Below are 13,018 nucleotides of genomic sequence, written 5' to 3'. Positions count from 1 at the left end.
TTGCGGATGACACCAAGTTGTGTGGGAGTGTTGATCTGCTTGAGGGGAGGAAGGCTCTGCAGAGGGATCTGGACAGGCTGGATCCGTGGGCTGGGGCCAATTGTATGAGGTTCAACAAGGCCAAGTGCTGGGTCCTCCACCTGGGTCACAACAACCCCATGCAACGCTACAGGCTTGGGGAAGAGTGGCTGGAAAGCTGCCCGGTGGAAAAGGACCTGGGGGTATTGGTCAACAGCTGGCTGAATATGAGCCAGCAGTGTGCCCAGGTGGCCAAGAAGGCCAACAGCATCCTGGCTTGTATCAGGAATGGTGTGGCCAGCAGGAGTAGGGAAGTGATTGTCCCCCTGGTACTCAGCACTGGTGAGGCTGCACGTGGAATGCTGTGTTCAGTTTTGGGCCCCTCACTACAAGAAAGACACTGAGGTGCTGGAGTGTGTCCAGAGAACGGCAACGAAGCTGGTGAAGGGTCTAGAGCACAAGTCTTATGAGGAGCGGCTGAGGGAACTGGGGTTGTTTAGCTTGGAGAAGCGGAGGCTGAGGGGAGACCTCATTGCTCTCTACAAGTACTTGAAAGAAGGTTGTAGGGAGGTGGGGGTCGGTCTCTTCTCCCAAGTAACAAGTGATAGGACAAGAGGAAATGGCCTCAAGTTGCGCCAGGGGAGGTTTCGATTGGATATTAGGAAAACTTTCTTCACTGAAAGGGTTCTCAAGCGTTGGAACAGGCTGCCCAGGGGAGTGGTTGAGGTATTTTAAATACCTCCATCCCTGGAGGTATTTAAAAGACGTGTAGATGTGGCGCTTAGGGACATGGTTTAGTGGTGGACTTGGCAGTGCTAGGTTAATGGTTGGACTCGATGATCTTAAGGGTCTTTTTCAACCTAAACGATTCTATGATTCTATCTTCTCTTCTGTATGGCTGAGAATTACTTGTGAAATAATGGAAATAGAAATTGTTATGCACCCACAGCTCTGGGTGACTAAGAAAGGGTGTATATCCATGCTAAGGATGTGCAAATGCTAAGGAAGCCTGGAAGCAGCTTCTTTCAATGACTAAGCCTAGCTTTGCACAGCCTTTGGGTCTTTTCTCTCAGAGCCAACTTTTCCTTATTTGATTATGAATTAAATAGTTCTCTTAAACAAAACTTATTTTGACAGCTTGTGAAAGAGCAGGAAAAGAAGCCAAAGCATTCTCTGTCGTTGATGTAAACTGGAAAGCGATTCAGAACATGTCTATCATTTTATCTCTGAGTCTGCAAACTCCATGACGGAAGACCAACACTTTTTCCCAGTGAAGCTCTGATTCATACTGATGGAAAATCCAGGAGTAACTGCATCTTTACTTCCACCCAGCTTTTCAAGATCTTCAACAGGATCATAAACAAGCTATACATCTTTCTCATTAGCAAGTAAGTTCTGGTTACTTTTACCCTAGTCCTTAAAAGCTGAAATTTGCCACTGTACATTGCGCTGGGGAGACCTTTCCTGTTGCTCATCGCAGAGGGCTGCAGATCTGCAAATGCTCTGGATAGATTCAGCTGCTGTGGCAGCTTGAGGAAGAACTAATTTTCACTTGTCATCTGTTTGTTGCTCATTTTTCTTGAACAGATGGTCACATTTCTTTAAGGTTTTTAAACATGACAAAAGTGACAGACATAACTTGGAGATGTTTCATTCTGTGAACTGTTTTGGATTGTCCCTTCTGAAACAGTCTGGTTTATTTTCACAGAAGGCATGCATTGGTGTATGCTTTTTCTTTCAATGTAGATTTGAATTTTCAGTGGATCTTAGCATATGTGTATATGTGCTAACAGACACAGAATAACTAGTTGTCTGGTTGGGATCTTTGTGGACCTGGCTAACGGCATACTCTAGTGGGGAGGTGACCACTGGCTTCTGAAAGAGCTCTTGGGGATGGCTCTTCTTAGAGCTGAAGGAGAAGCTCTAGGAGAAATGGAGAGACAAGTGGAGAGAAGCAAATGCTAACTGGTGTTTGCACGCTGGCCAGCACTGTGAGATGGACCACCGAAGCCACTGAAACAAATAGGCAACATAAGGTGCTGAAGTGAAACTTTCTCCTTTTCCTGCTGTGGTAGCCAGTGGTCACAGGCGTGAGACAGGTTCCCAAATATGAACCTGAACAGGAGGCAGCTGGTCCAAAAGGAACGGCAGCAATTCCTGGAAGTCTGGGACTTACAATTCTCCCTGGGGCAGTTGTGAGTTTAAATTGTTACTAATTATGTGCAATCAAGTCAGTCAGTTTTGCATTCAACATGAATGGATATGAGACTTGGGATTTAGCTTAACATGGATAGCCATCAAGCAGCTAAGAAATATAACTAGCATAATTTTCATTTCCTGCTTTCTGCAGGGTTATGCAGGGCTACCAGCACACCATGGCACTGAGAGAGACAGTTTGTCATGAGGCTTTGCTTTGAGGATTAGACACCTCTCTGATTTTTTTATTACGGTACAGTCAGCACAGGGCAATTAAGGTTAAAGTGGAAAGGAAATATATTTCAGAGGTAAACAGATATGGAAAACAAATTAGCAGCTAGTTGGAAACATGTCCAATTTCTAAGTGTGAATGTGTGTGGCTGTAGGAAAGAAAACACCCATAAAATACAGAAGACAATATTGAAGATTTTTTTTTTTCTTTAATTCTCCCTTCTTAGGGAGAAATATTTTGGTGCTGCTGTGATTACTTTGTCCTGTTGATGGACAACCCGTACCACAATGCGTGTGCTCTGGCATATATTCTGCTGCAAACGCAATGCTCCCTGAATGGAGCTGACTGGAAAAGCTGGGTGTGCTCACTGCCACTGCTCTTGATGGTGTCTGGCAAAGAGCAGGTCAGCGCTGCTGGCTGGGTCGGAGGTCCTACAGAGCTCCTACACCCACCATTAGTCACTCCACCTCCGTTAGGGTGTTAAATGCTTCTGTGGAGCAGAAATGGTACAGATACACCAGGGCTGTGACTTGTTCCTGGCTCTTTTATCCTCCCCCGCATCGAGGGGAACCCTTCTGGCTCCTCTCACCGCTGGGCAGATATATGTAGGAATCAAGCAGAACCTGGCTGTAAATCAGTGGAAAACTTCTTTTCGTATTTGCCTTACGATGATGAGAATTGAAACAGAGGTTCAGAGGGCTTCAGTTCTTTGCACATTCAAAATGTCTATGTTTTTTTTTCCTCCAGAAAACCTGGTAATTGCATGAGTAACATGCTGTCTGCACTGACCTGTGCCAGCTGTCAGTACGCACATGTGTGTAGGCAGCGGGCTCCTGGTATTCTCGTCAGTGCACTAAGGCAAGGCTCAAAGTGTAAGTTGAAAACTGGGGTCAAAAGAGTTGTGGAGAGGATTATTTTCCTGGAATTGATGATGTAGACACACCTGTAACACCCTCATTTAGGGTGTAAATCTTTCGCCTGAGGCTGAATGATACCTCTTGGTTTTGAATAATACAATCCTGAATATTTAACAGTCTGTTTAATTGAATTTGTAGTCCTCTAATGCCCATCCGCAGCATCTGTTCTTTGAAAATGCCCATTGAAACAATGCCATAGCCTGACAATTATGGACCAGAACTCAAGAATTCATCATCTCTGCCACTCAACTATGAATTAAGAATAAATTCAGGTAAGTCACGATACATTTTGTGATTTGGTTTTCCCGTGTGTATAATAGGAATAAATAAATCAAATGTAAGAGGATATATTGAATCATAGGAATAAACATATAAACATAGTACGTGTTAAAATGCTATGACGTTTACAAATTAAACTTGCCAATTAAGAGCTAGATACTTTGTTTATTAAGATGTTAAGAAAAATGTATTGTTTTCAAAAGTCTTAGTGAATAAAAGCCATCAGGATCATTATCATAATAAATATCACAGAGAAGAAGCACACATCATTTGAAGTGGAAATGATTGAAATAATCAAGATTTAAAAAAAAATCATAAATGAGCATTTATGGAGACTTCTAAATGTTTTCTATGCAAGAAGTTTTCTTCTAGCTTTAGGAAGAATTTGGTCTTCCAGGTATATATGCTAAAAGAGATGAAAAGATAGTTTGCTATGCATGCTTGTAATGAAATTAAACTCAAAATACTGTTTTAACTGTTTTCGTGTTTATAATTTTTACTAGCTTTTCACCCTTGCTGTTCTCCTATGTTTTTTTTGTCAACCACATATATTTATTATATTTTTTATCTTGTACAGCCAAGAGTTCTGAATAAAATATCAGTTATCCTCCACTACCTTCGTCATCATGATGGATAATTTGTAGGTTGCTTGGATCTCAATGAAGATGCTAATAAACTGTAAAATATTAATTACACATACTGAAAGCTGGTATGTAAACCAGTGGGAACTAATTGGGGTTTGAAATTAGATGCAATATCAACATTTATATTTTGTTTTAAAGGGAGAAAAAGGTGTTGAAGGAACTGTAAGTGAAGAAATGTTTTTGATCCATTTGTTCCTTTCTCCCTACTCCTGTTGCATTCATCTGACCTGGACTCCTTGCAAAAACAATTGAATAAAGCCAGGAAGAGCTAAATAACTGTTCCAATGGTGTTATGGCAAGCCATAATTTACAAAGTGCTACTAAAAGTGAGTTATTTGTTTAGGAAAGGAGACAAAGGACTGCACAAGCTTGAAGGTGCCATGGACGAAGCAGAGCAAGGAAGACTGGATGCCAAGGCCACCCCAGGGAGAAAGGTGCTCCTGGAGCCAGCAGTCTGCCTGGCACCGCTCCATCCCTGGGACCACTTGTGGGACTTGCTGGTTTTTTTGAGCTAAAATATCATAAAAGGTACCAAATAGTTAGAGTGAGGAGGAGATATATGAAATTGAGCTGACACAGCAGGAAATCATTACAACGAACACATCAGAAGGATCAGAATGGGAACAAAACTGGTGAAAAGTTATTCCTCAGGCCAGTGAAAATGCATTAGGGAAGATTTCTGGCTCACTGAATCTGAATTTAACTTTACAAGGAAATTAATCCAAACTGATAAGATCGCAGACATTTTCTTGTAAAATTTTTCATTATTTTTGTAAAAGCCATGTTTAAAAATAATCACACTTGAATATTTGGACTATAAACGTCATTTTAGCCTTAGCTGGATACTAGAAGAGGGCAGTACAGCCAAACATTGTTAACCAGATAATTACAGGAAATTTAGGAGGTGTTTCAGTGGGATTTTCTGATGGAACTGTTTCTACTTTATTTTCCTAATGTTTCTAAAGCTCTTTAACTACAGGGACTACCTTTTCCAGAAACTCATGCAATTGGAAGTGTGTGAAAGAATGTTCTTAGAACAAACTTCAACTTTTGCAGACAGCATGAGGAAGAAATGTGCCAGCAGCTGCCCTCTCTTCAGAAACGTGCCGATGGGTTCTCCAGGACCAAGGGATATTCCTGGATACCCTGGGCAAGAGGTAAGTGAGGGAAAGAAAAATAGGCCCATTTCACAAATCTAAATGTAGCTGAAGCACTGAGTGACATGGAACATGAAGTATAAAGAACAGGAAAGACTTTCTTTGGTGTAATGTTATACTTGATTTTGTTCTAACTGAACTAAAGCTGAAGTGAGTTTTCCATTTCCTTCAATAGGAACCAGGGGAATTTATTTTCCTACAGGGAAAACAAATACAGAATAGCTATGGAAGAAATTAGAAGCCTGCAAAACAAAATAAAATGCCCAAAGCAAGTACTTGAGATCATTACTATGTTAACTTTAACCTTGAGAAACAGGCAGTGAAGTTATGGTAAAAGATTAGATAAATCCATTTTAATACTATTACAAGCTGAGCAATAATTTAATAAACTTTTTCTAAAAACTACCCCCAAATGATATGCAACAGTTTTAAAACTTTATTTGTATCTGTATTTTCAACAACTTTGAAAGCAAACAGTGACTCATAACCAGAGTATTCATCTCCCACTGATCTAAAAGGTCTTGCGGGACCATAATTTACCTTTCCCTTTCTTGAGGGACCTTTGAGGGATCATAATTTCATTATATATAGTTGATTAGTATTTTCTCATACTTACAGCAAAGAATACCACAGAAGAGTAAATTCAAAAGCAAATCTTTTATTGGAGTTATGTTCATTACTGTGCTGCAGCCGAAACCTTATGATCTAAAAGAAGAGGGAGGGTTTAAAAAGTTATCAGCAAAAATATCTGAGCTGGGTTTTTTTGCCTTCATATATCTTCATATATGTTCTTCATATATCTTTGTTGCTGATCACTGCCTACAGTGTCATGAACTCTAAACAAGTAAGATTTGTTTTCCAAATCTAGAGTTAAATACCATGGTAATGAGATATTTTTAGCGATGCTTTCCAAAGATAGACAAAATACTCTTTTGAGAGTAGAATGAAATGGCAAGAGATTGCATGCTGGGTTTGGAAAATAGGCAAAAATAACCTTGTTTCACTTTGCAAATTTTAGGTTACCACCTCAGAGAGACATAACATGTTAATAACCCAACTGTATTACAAGTCATTTAATAAGACTGAAAGTACCCATCTACTTTTAACTCTTCTTCCCCCCGTGCTCTGACTCCCCCTAACACACATTTCAGTATGTGTAGACTGCAGTGCCAAACTGAAAGCACACATTATCTCAGTTTTCATGCCATGCGGTTAAATGTCTGGGCTTTTGTTATTGTTTGTTGGATTTTATTGGTTTTGTCCTTTTAAACAAACATAAAATGGCTTTATTGTATGCTATTTCTTTGCTCTAAACAGTCTTTGCCTTCCTAACCCTTCTGGTTTTAGCGTTCCCTCCCCCCCTCCTGCCGCTGTGGGCTCTCTGCTTTATTCCTCCGCAGGGAGATGTCCCTCTCTATACCCCCACCCCTTCCGAGCCTCACTTTTCAAATTTGACCTGTGAATCAAATACTCATTCCTCTCCCAACCTCCCTACTGTCTTCACATCATCTCTGCCCAGATACAAACCCGTTACAAATCCTGCTAACCCACAGTCATGCCAGGAGGTGAGGCAGAGCACTGCTGCCTGTGGGGCTGGGGGACCTCTCCTTGTCCACAACACAATAAACTGTGATCAGGTCCACTCCACCAGCTCTCAACTGTCACAGTTTAAGCACTATTCCTAATAAAGCAGGCATCTGCACATGCCTTGTCCCTTATTCTCACATGATCATTATCTAGAACAAACATCCTTGGCTCTCACAGGTGTAACTACCCACACTAGGAAGGTCCCTTATAAAGTTCTACGGGTCTCTGAGGTTCTTCAAATTTTTTTTTTCTTTTGCTATGTCTTCCGTGTACAGAAAAGAGCATTTTCAAAGAGTCTAATTCATAAACAAAGACAAGATGTATCTCTATTCAGAATCAGATAGCTGGTTTGTTTTTTCTACATTGAAAATTTGGACTTGTTTCCACTGTCGTTCATAATTTATTTCGTTTGATGTTACAGATTGAAACTAAACAAGGAAGAATCAATATAAACGGAAATAATGGATTTGCAGCAACATTAAGAATTTTACAGGGCAATCCTAGGTTGAAAGGAATTGATGGGTCGTATGGGGCAGAAGGATTTTATGGTGATTTTGGTAATCCTGGAAAACAAAGACTGAAAGATGGAATATCTTTGAAAGACTTTTTTTTAAAAATTGTCTTTTGCTCAGCAAATTTCAAGTTCAAAGTCTGTGAACAATGAACTGTTTTCCACTTGAATGTAAACGTGGAAATTATCGTACTCATTAAATTTTAGGTGAGCATGGTGAAAATGGAGATAAAGGGGGCAGAGGTTTTGGACTAGTTGCTGTTGAAGGTAACCAAGGCCCAAGAGGTAAGTTTTGTTCCTGAAATTTTGATGGTTAAGGGAATAAACAGACTTGTACAACAAGAAATTTTGTTTGCTTTGCAAAATGATGTCTAAGATGATACACGTAAAAATAACATGAGAATACATACATATATGTATACATACGTATATGTATTCTGAGTATACATACATACATATACTAAGAAAAGCCTTGTATGATGGTCTGTTACCAAAGCCAGAAGATATATTCAGTTTACAGTGAAACTGGAGTTCTCCCAGATCCACCTCGAACATGGCCCTATTTTTCTCATGCATTTTTTGGTCAAAATGTTTTGTCTCCTCTTCCTTTTTTGCAGGAAAGATGCTTTTTTCCCAGCAAAGCCTGCTTCCTTAAAAAAAAAAAACCAAGAGAGATCTTTTGTTCCCAGTTAAGCCCTAGCACAGGATTGCCATTAAGAATAATAAATGTGATGAGACCATGCTAAGGGTGTCTACCTTGGTGTTCTTTGTTCTGAGCTTCCCATATTGTCCTTTGTATTTCTTTGCCTGGGATACCATGGAGGAATCAACAGCAAAATTGACTACTTGGGTGACCGTTTGCACTATTTACTTCATGAAACCCTAGGACAGAGATCTTTCTTGCTTGCAGTGTTTGTTTTCATGGGACTATATCACTTACGCTGCTTGCCATGCTCTACGCGTGGCTCTGAGAGCACTCCAGGAGACAGCTCTGCAACAGGCATACGTTAATGTCTACAGCAATTTCATCTCACAAGGCTGGTTGCATTTGTCTGCTGGATCACAGATTTCCTATAAGAATATATTTTCTCTCTGATGTATCCCAGTAACAGCAAAATAAACAGTCTGTGCACTGGGTTGGAGCATTTTGAATGAGTATGCATATATGAACAGTTAATTCCACTGCTTATGCAGTGCAGCTTTTGCACCCTTGCATCCTCAAAGAAAGTGGTTTAGTGTTTTCAGCTCTGTTCATTTTTCAGTTCTCCACAGCAGCTGTGAGCTGCTAGCTCCTCCTGCAAGTCCTTGGAAAGATCATGTCTGCAAAGCTGTCCACAGGACCCTCACCCCAGCAGCTCCTCCTGGGGGTGGGTAGCTGGGACAGGAACACAGTATGTATTGGGGCAGGGAGGGAGGTATTTCGAGGAAGCTTTATAGTCTAGAACATGGGACTGTAAAGCAGAAAATCTGTTAACATTCCTGATTATCATGTGTCGGATACAATCCAGCAAATTATGGATTTAGGTAAGTTATTATCAATTCTTGGCCTCCCTTTCCTTATCTCTAAGATGAAGTTTATATGATACATTCCTATGGATCTTCACAGGAGGTAGAATATAAAAGTGCAGAATGGTTGCTTTCCCCCAGCTCTTCTATAACCTCTTTACTCTCAGTTACAGCTGTAAGAAAAGTACTTACGTACAGGAGAATATGTACATATTCAATGTAATATTCTTGGATCTCCAGAAGGACCAATCTATCTCTGTCTCCGCTTTGTATTCCTCCATTGGAGTTCTTTCCTATTTGAATTATCAATTTCTGACTCTCTTTCTTTCTCTTCCTTACTGTTTATCACATACAGAATATCAAAGCTACTCTTCCTGTTGGTCTTTGAAACCCTGCACAGCCCCATTGCCGCGATCCTGGTGTGGAACAAACCAGCAAACACAAAAGAAAAGATCATTCCTTGATTGCAAAGTGCACCAAACTTCCTTCACTCTCCCCAACATCTCCTGCTGTGTCACAGCAGAACAAGACACAGTTCATGCTTGCTAATGTAACACGAGTGTATGAGATCTGGAGAAACAGGACCACAGGGTTCAGGAAGGGTTAAGTTTATACAGTCGAGAGGCTACTTCATTCACTCTTTTGGCTGCCAGACCTGTTGCTGTGGAAATGATAGCTGAGATACTGCATTTTTTAGATCTATCTTCCAACTTGAGTGAAGGTTTTCCCTGATGAACCATAAACTTGAAGCTACTGGACAAAGGGAAATGGGGGTTTAATCCTTTTAGCCGCTAGCAGACATCCCTCTGTTCTGGTGTTATTAGCATCCCGCTCTGCCGCAAGGCTATCAAGGGGGAGAGGAAGCTGGGAATAACAACCGTTCCCCAGCTTTCCCCTTGGGGATGCAAGGCAAACTGGAGAGTCTGTAAGTGGCATGAGACTAAGTTAGGAGCATTAGGAGCAAAGGGGCAGGAAGGATCAGCTGGTTCAGGAAGGTACAGGAGGGGATGGGCTGTTGCTGAGCGCAGGTGGTTTAAAGCTGCTTTAAGAAGGCAGGTGAGGATAGTTCAGAGTTTTTTCAAAGTTACCTTATCTGTTTTGGAGATTTGTATTTCTGGGTCAAGCAGAAGTCAGAGAAGCAACTAATAAAAGCGTAGTCTGCTCTGAACCGCTGTGCGTGTGCCAGCACTGCCCAGGACTGAATGCCATTTATGCCAGGAATAGTATATGTCATGATCTTAACCTGACCTCAGCAATGCTGCAGGAGCAATTCCTTCCACTTTGGAGGCAAAAGTTACAAATGAGTCAAACCGACTGATGTGATGGGTGGCTGAAGAAAATAAGATGGAAAATTATTTATTAACATAGATGTACAACACACCTTGAAGGTGTGAAGTACAAGCATGGTCTTCTGCAAAACTGTTACAACCTGTTCAACTGACTGATGATAAACAGCTAGTGAAAATAAAGTTGCATTAAGCGATTCAGCTTTTGTAGGAATGTATATGTATATGTATATGCAGTGTGATCAGAGCTTTATCAATGATTTCTCCTAAAAGGGCTGTCCTCTATTAATTCATTTGGGAGAATGGGAGTGAGAGCGATATGAATTTATACTTTAGGTCAATAAAGTCTTAACATCCCAGTTTTCCCCATCTCAGTGAAGAAAAGCTCAGCCCATAGATGGGCCTCTGTATCTGCTGTCTGAATGTGTAATGGATGGATATTTGAGACCTGTAATCACCTTCCTTGTGAGTCCTAGTCCTGCAAACGCTAAATTGTTCACACAACAGTTACGGCTACTCACACATAAAGCTTTGCTGAGCTAGGTGATCATTTCGGAGCCTGAGCTTGTTCAGAGTCTTCTGTAATGCCTTCCCTTTTTACATCTGGTATTTGTGGTGGAAGAGAAAGTAACAGCTAGGATTGTTCCATTGTTTTTTTAATATGAGTTTTAATATATTTTAAGAAGCCTTTTAGACAGAAGATTAATTTAATTCCTATTTTAACCATAAATGTCCTTCATAAGAATATTTTCCATGTTGGAAAGTCAAATTTTCCAATGTTAGGAAAAGCCCAATTCAAGCCTGATTGTATTTATTATAATAGCGCTTTGCTTCAGTTAATCACTCAGAGCACAAAATAGATAATGCTGCCTCAGGAACAGCTTTTAGATCTTTTGTTGACTTCAGCATGTGGCTCTAGGTGTTCTTATTTCATGATATTTGAGCTGCTGTTAGAAAAAAAAATAATTTCGTTTCTGAAGGGCTTTTATCAGACAGCTATTACTGGAGTGTCTTCCCTGTTTCACAAGGATGAGTAAGTTTTATCTGACAATACATTGTATGGCAAAGGAATATTTTCGTCTCTCCTTCTCCGATGTGACACTGAGGAATAAAAGAACCATAATGGGGAAAAAAAAGCCACTACTATGGTATTAAAAAACACATCAAACCCCCTGAAAGGTATGTTATAGAGCACTTAGCTTTATGTAACCCATTCTCCCTGTTCTGCCGATCAGACCCTCAATCTGATACTCACCCTAGGAAGCTCATGCTTGGTGGCTGCTCACTGAGTCCCTGGTATTAGCTACCTGCTCACAATCACACAGACAAGAATATGTTTTCTAGGACATCTTTTAAAATAAACCCTAAGGGGAGTTTTCATATGAGCTATCCACTGGGTGGCAGAAGCAGATCAGAAAAAACTTAAAGAACATGAGAGGGACATATAAATCTAGCCACCATTAAAACTATTTTGTAGCAGCACTATATGAATCTTCCACCTGAGCTGGATGTGTTTGAAAATATCATATCTCACGAGATAATATATTGGAAAGGCTTTTTTTACTCTTTTCCCCTTTCTATATGTAAGCAGAAGTAGACTTCTGCATGCCCACATTTCATCCCTTCTTTCTTTTTTTCTTCACCAACTATAGGAGAGTATTTTCAGAGGGGAAGAGGGCCTGGGCTGCCCTGCCTTCTCATCCTTTTCTTCCCACTCCTTTTGGTGGAGGATGCTGCTGCTGAAGCTGGAGGCTTTGCTGTGCCCTCTGCCCCAGCTGCTGTTCTCCCGCTCTTGCTGCTTTGGAAAAATGACACAAGGATGTGTCTTAAACCTTCGCCTACTCCAGGGGTGCCACAGCTAAAAGAATTTGTTAGTACTGAGGATATGAAGATCCTTTCCCAAGGTACCTGTTCCCAGGTGATCCAGGTCCTTGAGCTGATCATTCTTACCAGTAGCTCTCCCTTTGTCTCGCCTGGGTTTGTAACTCAAGGCAGATTTGCCAGTTTAAGGGAGGAGTTGAACCAGTTCTAAAATAGTGGGTGACTAGTTAAGAGACTGAGGGGGAGCTGGTAATTTTAATAGTGATTAAAAACCCCCAGTGTGGTTAGTGCCCCGCAAATTTTAGTTGAGCATGGTGAAAATGGAGGTAAAGGGGGCAGAGGTTATGGACTATAACTTTCAACTGGCTTTGAAGGCAACCGAGATCCAAGAGGTCAGTTTTTTTCTTGAAATTTTTCCTGCTAAAAACACATTTAAAACACAGTCTATGTGATTCCTTCTGTAATTCTGTCAGAAGCAGATCAGCCTAAGTTAAGATCGTGATCCAGTATGACTCCCCATGTCTGTGTGCATCCTGTTGTGACAACTGAGCATCATTCCTCTTTGGAAAATAATTTGGAATAAATAATCTTTACACTGTAAAGCACCAAAATTTTAAAACTGACCCAAGAGATCCTGAGGGTTTAAAAGAATATACTATTTTGCTTCACCTCCTATTTTTTGGGTTTTTTTAAATGCCTTCTCTACAATATGCGTGAGAAAGAAATGTAACTAGTGTTGTCACTGCTTAGGATTTTTTTACAGTGGATTTGGCTTTGTTGTCAAAATTTGTCCTTTACCTCTGCCTGTTCCTCTGCCCTCCAAACGGCCCTGCTTCAAAACTCCCTCTATCCCCTTTCTGTACT

General features: G+C 40.7%; 1 long non-coding RNA gene across 1 annotated transcript; it reads left to right on the top strand.

Annotated features, from left to right (window-relative positions):
* Nucleotides 1–3,287: 3,287 nt before the first annotated feature.
* LOC142407659 (uncharacterized) lies at nt 3,288–10,473 on the top strand. Its single transcript, XR_012775000.1, has 5 exons — nt 3,288–3,318; nt 3,502–3,635; nt 4,630–4,814; nt 5,266–5,443; nt 9,403–10,473. It is a non-coding gene; the product is annotated as an uncharacterized LOC142407659 (long non-coding RNA).
* Nucleotides 10,474–13,018: the final 2,545 nt, after the last annotated feature.

Source organism: Mycteria americana, chromosome 3 (genome assembly GCF_035582795.1).
Source record: "Mycteria americana isolate JAX WOST 10 ecotype Jacksonville Zoo and Gardens chromosome 3, USCA_MyAme_1.0, whole genome shotgun sequence".
Lineage (NCBI taxonomy): Eukaryota > Metazoa > Chordata > Aves > Ciconiiformes > Ciconiidae > Mycteria > Mycteria americana.
The sequence above is the reverse complement of the archived record's forward strand: the minus strand, read 5'-3'. Positions and strand labels throughout refer to the sequence as shown.